The 10,048-nt window shown below is 38.5% G+C and overlaps 2 long non-coding RNA genes across 2 annotated transcripts in view; one reads left to right on the forward strand and one right to left on the reverse strand.

Annotated features, from left to right (window-relative positions):
• Positions 1–4,276: 4,276 nt before the first annotated feature.
• LOC138151751 (uncharacterized) lies at positions 4,277–6,241 on the reverse strand. The gene is made up of 3 exons (XR_011165904.1): positions 6,117–6,241; positions 5,694–5,788; positions 4,277–5,569 (listed from the first exon to the last, which is right to left on the reverse strand). It is a non-coding gene; the product is annotated as an uncharacterized lncRNA (long non-coding RNA).
• LOC138151750 (uncharacterized) overlaps positions 6,197–10,048 on the forward strand; it is a 67,832-nt gene continuing 63,980 nt past the window's right edge. Inside the window, exon 1 of the long non-coding RNA XR_011165902.1 lies at positions 6,197–6,324. This is a non-coding gene — a long non-coding RNA (uncharacterized lncRNA). The remainder of the gene's footprint in view (positions 6,325–10,048) is intronic.

Genomic DNA, 10,048 nt, shown 5'->3' on the forward strand with positions numbered 1-10,048 from the left:
GATTAGGGTAAATTATCTTATATAAATGAGGCAAGAGAGAGGTGGCTAGGTGGCACAGTGAAGTGGCTAGGTGTCACCAGCCCTGGAGTCAGGAGAACCTGAGTTCAAATCTGGACTCAGACACAACACAAAAAACTAGCTGTGTGACCTTGGACAATTCACTTAACTCCAATTGCCCTACCTTCTCCCCCCAAAAAAGAGGCAAGAGAACACTGTTACAATGGAGAGGAAGAGCAGGAAGGTGAAAGGGAATGGGTCAACCTTACTCTCACTGAATTTGGCTTCAGGAAGGAATAACATACATTTTCAATTGTGTATCTTACCCTGCAGGAAAGCAGGGGGAAGGGGATAAGAGGGTGTAGCAGCAAGCACCCTGGAGTCCCTAGGGTGGCTGCTCACACAGGTTCTTGGATCTGCTTTGTTAAAGGAAAGCAACTCAACATGGGTTAACAAGCTTACTTTAATCAGTCAGACATATATCGTTTACCTTGTTCAGGGGAAAAGGTCAGCACCCCGAACTTCAAAGTATACAGTCAGAATTATCAAGACAGAAAAAGATCAAGTAGACAGATTTCCAAACTGTCCAACCATTACATCCATACCCAGTCAACATCTGGGTTTCCACATCTGGGTTTTTCAAAGCCGGGGGGCCCTGGACAATGGCTTCCCAGAATACAGATGAAATCACAGAACACTTCTCAAAGTGAGCCCCCAAAACAAAGCTACACATCAGGGCTTATATAGCCTTCTCCTGGCTCAGAGAATGTAACAACCTTATTGACTCACTGGCCAATCAAGAAGTATCTACTGAAAAACAAGCCTCCCACCCCAGGCTTCAGGTGCACTTTAGCGTAGGGGCCGGGAAGATCTTCCAAATTTGCATTCCCATTACAGAGGGGATGACAGAAGGGAGGGCAGATAAGGAGAGAGGGTAGTTAGAAGCAAACACTTTTGAAAAAGGACAGGGTCCAAGTAGAAAATAAAGTGGGAGGGGGGGCAGGATAGGATGGAGGGAAATATAATTAGTCTTTCACAATATGACCACTATGGAAATGTTTTGCTTAACTATATATGTACAACCCATGTTGAATTGCTTGTCTTACCAGTGGGGTTGGGTGAGGAAGGAAGAAGGGGAAGACTCCAGAACTCAAAAAGTTAAAAAAAAATGTTTTTTACATGTAACTGGGAAATAAAATATACAGGCATTGGGGTATAGAAATCCATCTTGCCCTACTCGAAAGTTAGGGGGAGAGGGGATGGGGGAGGTTATAAGATAGAACAGATTGGGGGAAGGGGTATTCAGTAGGCTTCCTATTTTGGGGTGAGGGGTAGGGGAAAGACAGGGAGAAAAATTTGTAACTCAAAATCTTGTGGAAATGAATGTTGAAAACTAAAAATAAGTAAATAAAATTGGAAAAAAATAGAAATAGTACTTCTGACATTATTTACCTCACAGGATTATTGTGATGAAAAGTGCTGTGTAAATCTAAAGCACTCCAGAAACATTAAGCAATTTGGTATTATTATCACACATCTCATTTTCACTTTTTGATGGAGAACTGAACTCCATTACCAAAAAGAAGGATCTAGCTTAGTATTCTTCCTTTTCTGCTTAATATTCAATGAGCATTGAACAGATGGATAAAATGATTGCTTTTTGAAATTGAATCCAAGTATTTAGCTATGAACTCATCACCAAAAGCATCTTCTGGACCCAGACAAGATGACAAGCATGAAATGTACCTCATCCTGTTTCCACATGATTTTCATTTCTCCCTCAAGATTTGTATGTTTTGAAAACTGTTCATTGTAAACAATTATAAGATTTTCAGTATTCAGTAGGGCAACATCTTTCAAGTGTGGATTTTTTTTGGGGGGGGAGGGGAAGTGGGAATGAATTCTACCCATAATGATGACCTGGTCCCAGTGCAATTTACTTGTTCAATTCTCAGTGATATTTAGGGGTTTATATTTATAGATTGGGGACTTTTCATCTGTTAGTTTATAAAGGAGAACTATCTTCTGTTGTATAATTCCAACCATCTGATTGTATTTTTCTAAATATCTGCTAACTGCTAAATTTTGAAGTGATATGTTGTATAGTTTTTAGTATTTCCTTCTATGTTCAGTTGTTTTCAGTTGTGCATCCATGACCCCATTTCAGGTTTTCTTGGCAAAGATGCTGGAGCAGTTTGCCATTTCCTTCTCCAGATCATTTTATAGAAGAAGAACTGTGACAAATAGGGTTAAATGATGTTCCCAGGGTCACACAGATAGTATGAGGCCAGATTTGAACTCAGGAAGATGAGTCTTCCTGACTCCAGGCCTAGTTCTGTCCACTGCACCACCTAGCTCCACCTATTTCTTTGTATAATGTGCATCTATCAATATTGTCTGGGCCATAAAGGATAATCTTCCTGTAATTTCAGATGCCAATTACTTGATTCTTAATAGTTCTTCATAAACTCTGCTTCTATAAACAAACCCACATGATTTGACCATTTGTTTAATGTTTCTTTGTTAACAAATTGTTGGTTGAGTTCATGTACTTGCTGCCCATGGAGAGCCTTTTGATTCTGTTCTTGGATCTTGGCCAAGTTTGGTCTAGATTTAAACCACTTTCAATAACATTTGACAAATCTAGTAGCATAAACCTATTGTCAGCCTTTATGACCTTCATAAAACCTCTCATATCTCCCCTCTACCCTTCCCCCTCACCATTGCCCACCACTTCACTCTACTCACAAAGTCACAAATGCAGATCAGGGCCTTATCATATCTTGCCTGGGTTCCTGTGATAGTCTATCTCCTGAACTCATGAACCCTATTCCAATCCATACTCCACTTAGCTGCCAAGGTGATTTTACTAAAACATAGAACTGACTATGTCACACGAACTATTATGGCTCCCTATTGCCTCCAGGATGAAATATAATCTCCTCTGACATTCCAAGCTCTTTATAACCTCACCTCTTCCAACTTTTCCAGTCTTCCTATTCTCCTCTCCTCACTCTATGATCCAGCAACACTGTCCTGCTTGAAGTTCTTACAATACATGCTTTATACCCTATCTCTGTATCTCTGAATTGGCCAGACTGCCTCCTCACCTCTGCCTCTTTGATTCCCTAGCTTCCTTTGAGACTCAGCTTAAAGACTATGTTCTGAGAGTCCTTTCCAGCGACCCTAGCTTTTAGGTTCTTTTTCCTCTCTGATAGCCTCCATTTTATTGGTTCTACCTGTCTGTTTCTGACTGCCTCTCTGTCTCTGTCTCTTTATACAGACATATCTATATGTCTATAAGTATATGTGTATGTATGTGTGTATACAATATGTTACACACACTCACACAAACAAACACGATTCTTGTGTAGACAAATTGTCAGTAGACAACTGTCAGGCAACAAGTTTTGATTAAGTGGTTACTATGCCCCAGGCACTGCGGTATAAGCTAGAGATACAAATATAAGCAGAAAGAAAGAAGTATCCTCCCCTCAAGGGGCTTCTGTTCTATGAGAGAAGACACACACAAGGTAGCTGAAAAGTTTGGGGGAGGTACAGGAAGGTATCCATCTTGAGGCACGGTGTTAAAATCCCAGAAGTCAGAAGGTGAGTCTAGAAGAGAATAAAGGTTGACTGGCCTGGTTCCCTCAACAAAATGGAGGTCCAGGAAGAAACTCACTAATGAGAGAAGGGAGCCAGTATAACACAGGAATGGATGTGAGAAGGGGGCAAGAGCTGATGGATGTTCCAAGGAAGTCATAGAGAAAGGTGATCAGAACCATCTAGAAAATGTTTGGCATGAACTTCCCAGTACTGGAAGGAAGTGTTGATTTGATTGCAATTCTGAGACAGAGTTGGAAAGTAATCATGTGAAGTGTGTGTGTGTGTGTGTGTGTGTGTGTTGCATAGCCATATGAGGAGTAAGTGGGGTGGGAGGGGAGTACATCTATCTATCTAACCATGTAGAAAACCAAGACTCCAAGGTTTTCTTTGACATACGTTACAGATTTTATACTTATCAAGCACAAAAGACATTTCAACATTTGTTGAGAAAGGTTCCATGCAATGATCTATGATGGTTTTTTATGGATATAGCTTCATGCCATCCACATACATCAAGTTAAGATTAATAAGGTATTTTAGTTTGATTCCCTCTTTAATTTGAAAGCCATATTTAGAAGAGATGACAATGGATTTAAGGATAGTCAAGGTTATGATGGGTTTCATTTTTTTTATTTTGAAAGATACTACATTTTATTTCAATTATTCTTGACAATATTATTCTAGTTATATATGTATATGTGTGTATACATATATGAATGGGGAAGAGGAAGGAAATAAGCATTTATCTAGCACCTACTACAAGCCAGACACTGTGTTAATTGCTTTACGGGTATTATAGGTATCACAACAACCCTGTAAGATAAGTGCTGTTACCAAACTTATTTTATAGTTGAAGAAATGGAAAAATTAATAAAGATCATCCTCCCATGTACACATCAAATATCCTAGTATTCTCATACTTATGTCTATTTTTATGTGGTGACAGTAAATGAATAAACCATGAGTGTAGAACTGAGTCAGAACCTTCAGAATAACCCCTAAAGGCAATGTAACTTAGATGATACTCCATCCTCTTTATATAAATGGAACATATTATGTATGATATGCTACATAGCCTCTGGTATATGTTTGCCATTTCAGGCTGTTATTTTTCTGATGATGATCTAGAACATGAAAAAATCCTAAGAATTAAGGACAAAAATCACCAGAAAATTAGCCTTCTATTCACCCTTCCACCTCTAGTCAACTCCAAGGAAATGCAGCCTTGGAGGGGATCTGGTGGACCAACTGTAACATCTTTATTTTTCGTTTGATAATGAAATCCTTTCATTTAATTCATTACATCTCAGTTGTTTCCCCTGAAACCATGTTACTTCTTTCCATAATAATATTTGTACAACCAGTGTGTATTTTTTTATGTTAACAAAGTAGCTCTGAAGGAAATTGAATAAAGAAAAAAGAAATTGTGATAATATTGGATGATCTCAAAGTCCTCCCGTCTTTGAGACCACCTCCCTTATTTTACAGATGAGAAAACTGAGACCCAGGGAAGTTAAGTGATTTGCTGAAGGTTACACAGAGAAACCAGTGTCTGTGGTTAGATTTGAACTCTCAAGTCTTCTGACTTGATAAGTCAGTGCTCTTTCCATTCCAATCCTCCAGTAAAAAATAGCAACTCGACTCTATCATCATCTTTTCCTTCTTTTTCTCTTTTTTCAATCAGACTTTCTCCAAGACATACTCTGCTGGAACTTGAATGGCTCTGTTCCTTTTCAAGCACAGTTTCATGCCAATGTCCTTTGAACTACAGAGGCCCATTTCTCATCTTGCAGAGTTCATGCCAGCAAAGAGACCCCACTGGCTTCAGAGGCAGCTCTGGGTATATATGAGCCCTATAGGGCATAGAGAAAAATAGGGAATTTGGTCATGGGGAAAACCACATTAGTCTCCTGATGCCTGGTGTCTGGCAGTAGACAGGGAAAGGGCTATACTGTTGATCCAAAATCTGAAAGGGAAAAAAATCCCACACACAAAGATTAATTTTCAGGCATGTACAGTAATAGTGCGATATTAAATTGGACCTTCTTTCTATCTAAAATTTGATTATTCTCTCTCTACAGTCTACTCACCCTGTGAAAACATGGCATTCAATTCCAGCACATTGGTTTGCATTTTCCAGTAGCTTTCTATAAGTGAGTAACCTGATCCAGGAGTTCTTGCAATCCTAATATGGAATATTTCAAAAGATTGGTTCCCAGCAGTGAGTAATCAAACATTGACATGAGAGTTTTAAGCCCCAACAAGTGGAGCAGTGGGCCCCAGGGAGAGAATTTTTTTTTCTTTAGTTTAATGAGACTCAAAGATTCTAGCCCTTAAGATTGTTAGTGGAAATTGCCTACTCCATGGGTCCTCTTAAATGTTTCTTTAGGAATAGCTTGTGTGGACATGACTATCTAACCCAGCCCATCAATATATTAGTAAATCAACTGTTCATTTTCTCTGCACTTATCAGAGAGCCTTAGTTACTAGAATATGCCAGAGAAATAACTTACTGATTTGAGAATTAGAAGCCTTATAGCTTCTGAATAGAGTCACATATGATGGCACCCTTCAGTTGGTTGAGAAAAATTCCCCTTGGGTGATGAATGTTGGATAATGGTTTAGAGCTCTTGTCAGAATCTTCTCAACTTTCTCAGGACAGAGAATCTTAGAGCTGACTTTTCTTTCACGGCCTTGTTGGGATCAAGCTGGAATTTCAGAGTAAGAAACATCTTTCTGATAGGTCATAGTAGGAAGTGAAAGGCGGTCTATAGCTATTCCTGCCTACCTACTGACATGATTACATATCTATATATGTGTAATTATAACACTACTATACAATGTTCATACATATATAGCCATATACATACACTTACGCATTTTCTGTGTATACATGCATTTATATGTATAAGAATATATGATTATTCATGTATAATGCCCTTAATCTTAGAGGCAACTTATTCCCAGGAAGTTGGGGGAACCATAGTGCACAGAGCACTGGGCCAGAAGTCAGGGAAATCTGAGTTCAAAAAGTGTCACAGAAATTTACTAGTAATATGACCCTGGGTAAATCATTTAACCTCTCTCTGTCTCAGTTTCCCCAACTGCAAAATATGGATAATAACTGCGCCTACCTCACAAGGTTTTGAGGATCACATAAGATAATACTTGGAAAGTACTTAACACAGCATCTGACACATACATACTGCTATATAAATACTTCTTCCCCTCCCCTTTTCCCCTGCATTGGTAGAGAGATTTCCTTACTAGGAGGTGGCCATACCAAGGATATCACAGGTCTTGTTAAAAAAAAAAAAGGCACACACATCTGTACATATGAACAAATATATATATATATTGTGTGAATATATGCTCATGTGTATATATGTATATATATATATATATATGCTTGTAGGTTTTCAAAGAACCCTCTGATACAGAGAGGATTCAACCCCAAAGTATATCATGCATATGCTGAAATGTATATGAGTGTGTGTGTGTATATACACACACACGTACCCACATATGTGTGCACACATACACAATACATATATACACATATACATACACATTCATATATGCACCATTTCAAAGATCAGGCCCAAAAGATATTTCATAATGTGTTCTCCCCTAACTTCGTTGGGTTTGCTTTTTGTGGGAAGTCATGACTGTGAGAGATCATTGAATGTAGTGATTTCTGGCAAAAACCTGTGATCTTTTGGCCTAGCAAGATGGAGTGTGGCTTGAAGTGATAGAGATTTAAAGAAGAGAAGGTTATTAATAATAATAAATATGAGGGGCGGCCAGGTGGCTCAGCGAGTAAGAGCACCGGCCCCAGTGTCGGGATGACCTGGGGATCAAATCCGGGCTCAGATACTTAGCACCACACCCAGAAATAACTGGCCGTGTAACCTTGAGCAAGTTACTTAACCCCGATTGCTTTAAAAAAATTAATAATAATAATAATAATAAATATGAACAAGAACAGTATAAACTCTATGTGTGTATGTGTTTATATGAGTATAAGCCATCAAAGCCCTAAGACTTTTGGCATACATGTGTATATATATGTATATAACGTATATAACGTATATGTAACTGTATACAATATCTATATAAATGTATTTATGTATATGTATACCCATACATACATACATACATACATATATGTTTTCTATATACACAGAATAATTAGGCTATAAACTCTGAGAGCATAGAAACTTATTATTTGTCAAACAAATATATGAATGAATGAATGAATGAATGAATGAATGAATGAATGAATGAAAATTTGAAATCTGGATAATGTGACTAGGTGTCCTGTTTAGCTACTATAATGTATCACACTCAGATGGTAATTATACAAATAGCTATTATAATCTTTAAACATTTTGTAAATCTGGGTCGTCCTTGATGAAATATTTCCTTTCTGAATCAATTTTCTGGGCAGCTACCTTTGGATATAAAGTACATATTAATCAAATCCTGGGATGAATGAGCTGGTAGGGACCTTGCTGTCGTTTAGTCAATTAGTCGTGTCTGACTCTGTGACCCCATTTGGGGTTTCCTTGGTAAAGATACAGTGTTTTGCCATTTCGTTCATTTTACAGCTCATTTTACAGATGAGGAAACTGAGGCAAACATGGCTAAGTGACTTGGCCATAGCTAGTAAGTGTCTGAGGCCACATTTGCACTCAGATCCTGCTGCCTCTAGGCCTGGCACTTTATCTACTGCACCACTAGCTGCCAATAGTAGGGACTTATCAACCATCTAATCCACCCCACAATAAGAAGAGAATCAATTACCTCTGTAACATACTGAAGAAGAGATTATTTATCACTTGAATTATATTATCACTTGAAAACCTTCACTAAGGTAAACTATCTATCATCTGAGGCAGCCCCTTCTACTTTGGGGGGCTAAATGTGAGCAAGTTTTTACTGTTGTTTTTTCTGATATCAAGTCTAAATCTGCCCTTTTGTAGCTCCCATTTACGTTTTTTCTTCCTTCTGGCACCAAGCAGAACAGTGTAATCATTTTTCTGTATGAGAGATTTTCAGATACTTGAAGATAGCTATCACATAGCCTCTAAGTCTTCTCTTCTTAGGCTAAATATTGTCTGTTCCCTCAACCAGTCTCCATATGGCATGAACTCAATGCCCTTCACCCCTCTGGTCGCTCTCCCCTGGACACTCTCCAGATGATCAGCGTTAACACAATTGAAGACTGTTGGATTTCCTTCTCTGACACTTCAAATATCTTTGAATTTGTCATGCTGTTCCCATGTAGAGTGGGAGGGAGGGTGTCTGACTAGGAAAAAGGAAGAGGGAAGAGAAAAATTGGAGAGTATAAGAGGGCATTGAATGCTGAATGCATGCTGGGTCGAATATTCTGCTCCTTAGTCACTTAGAAGTTGTTATAGTTCAGTCAATACAGCATTCATTTATGCCCAGAGACAGTCAGGGCAAGGTTCAGACAGTCTGCTGGCAGGGAAGAAAGCTCAAGGCAAGGGGAGGCCTATGTGGATTGTCATCTGAAGTTACAAGCCTGAGAAAGACTTACTATGAGTCAGCCTGTCTGATGCTGAACTGTCCTTATTTGTAACAGTAAGGAAGATAATATTTTAAAAGCTTTTAGGCATAAAGTGAGTCTTAACCACCAAAGAGAAAAATAATGATCTCCAACCACATGGCCTTAGGGCCAAATGATGATTCAATGTGAAATTAGTCTCCCATTAAAGCACCCTACATTCAGTACACTTGGGTTAGTTAGATAAGACTATCTTTTATCCTGGAAGAGGACAAATCTTGCATTTGGGAAAGAAGCAAATGAATTAAATCACATAAGGTGTTCCTGTTACCAAATTCAAGTTGTCTCTAATATTCAGGTCATTGTGCTTGATCCTAGTACTACCAGGTGAAATACAATAAAGAAGAAGACCCTGCCCTAGAGGAATTTACAACCTTGGTTGAAGAAGATTAAAGTCACATTTAAACTTTGGTGCTCTTTTGTATTTTCTTTCCATCTCTATGCCTGAGTACTAGTGACATGAACCCAATTTTCGGTTCTCCTTCCATAAATTATTTTGATACATATTCATCTACATTCATAGTGTGCTCCCCAACTGCCCCCACCCCAGTCCACCCCCACTCCCATCCAAAATAGAATGTAAGCAACTTTAGGGAAGGGACTGTTTTTCATTTAATTGTCCTTGTACTGGATTGGATTGGTATGCCTGGATTTAAATAACTTGTTTAGAAACTTCTTTCCTGGATAGATCAGTGGCACGGCTAACTTCATGATATCACAATATGTCAAAGATGAATCTGAAATCAGGACAAGTCATATGGCTTCATGTTCTAGAGTGGGGATTCTTAACCTGGGATCTATGAACTTAGTTTTTAAAAGATATTTTGTTAACTATCTGTATAATTGGTTTCCTTA

Source organism: Petaurus breviceps, unplaced genomic scaffold, assembly GCF_028583685.1.
Source record: "Petaurus breviceps papuanus isolate PSGF00001 unplaced genomic scaffold, PetGlider_PUasm1.0 90919, whole genome shotgun sequence".
Lineage (NCBI taxonomy): Eukaryota > Metazoa > Chordata > Mammalia > Diprotodontia > Petauridae > Petaurus > Petaurus breviceps.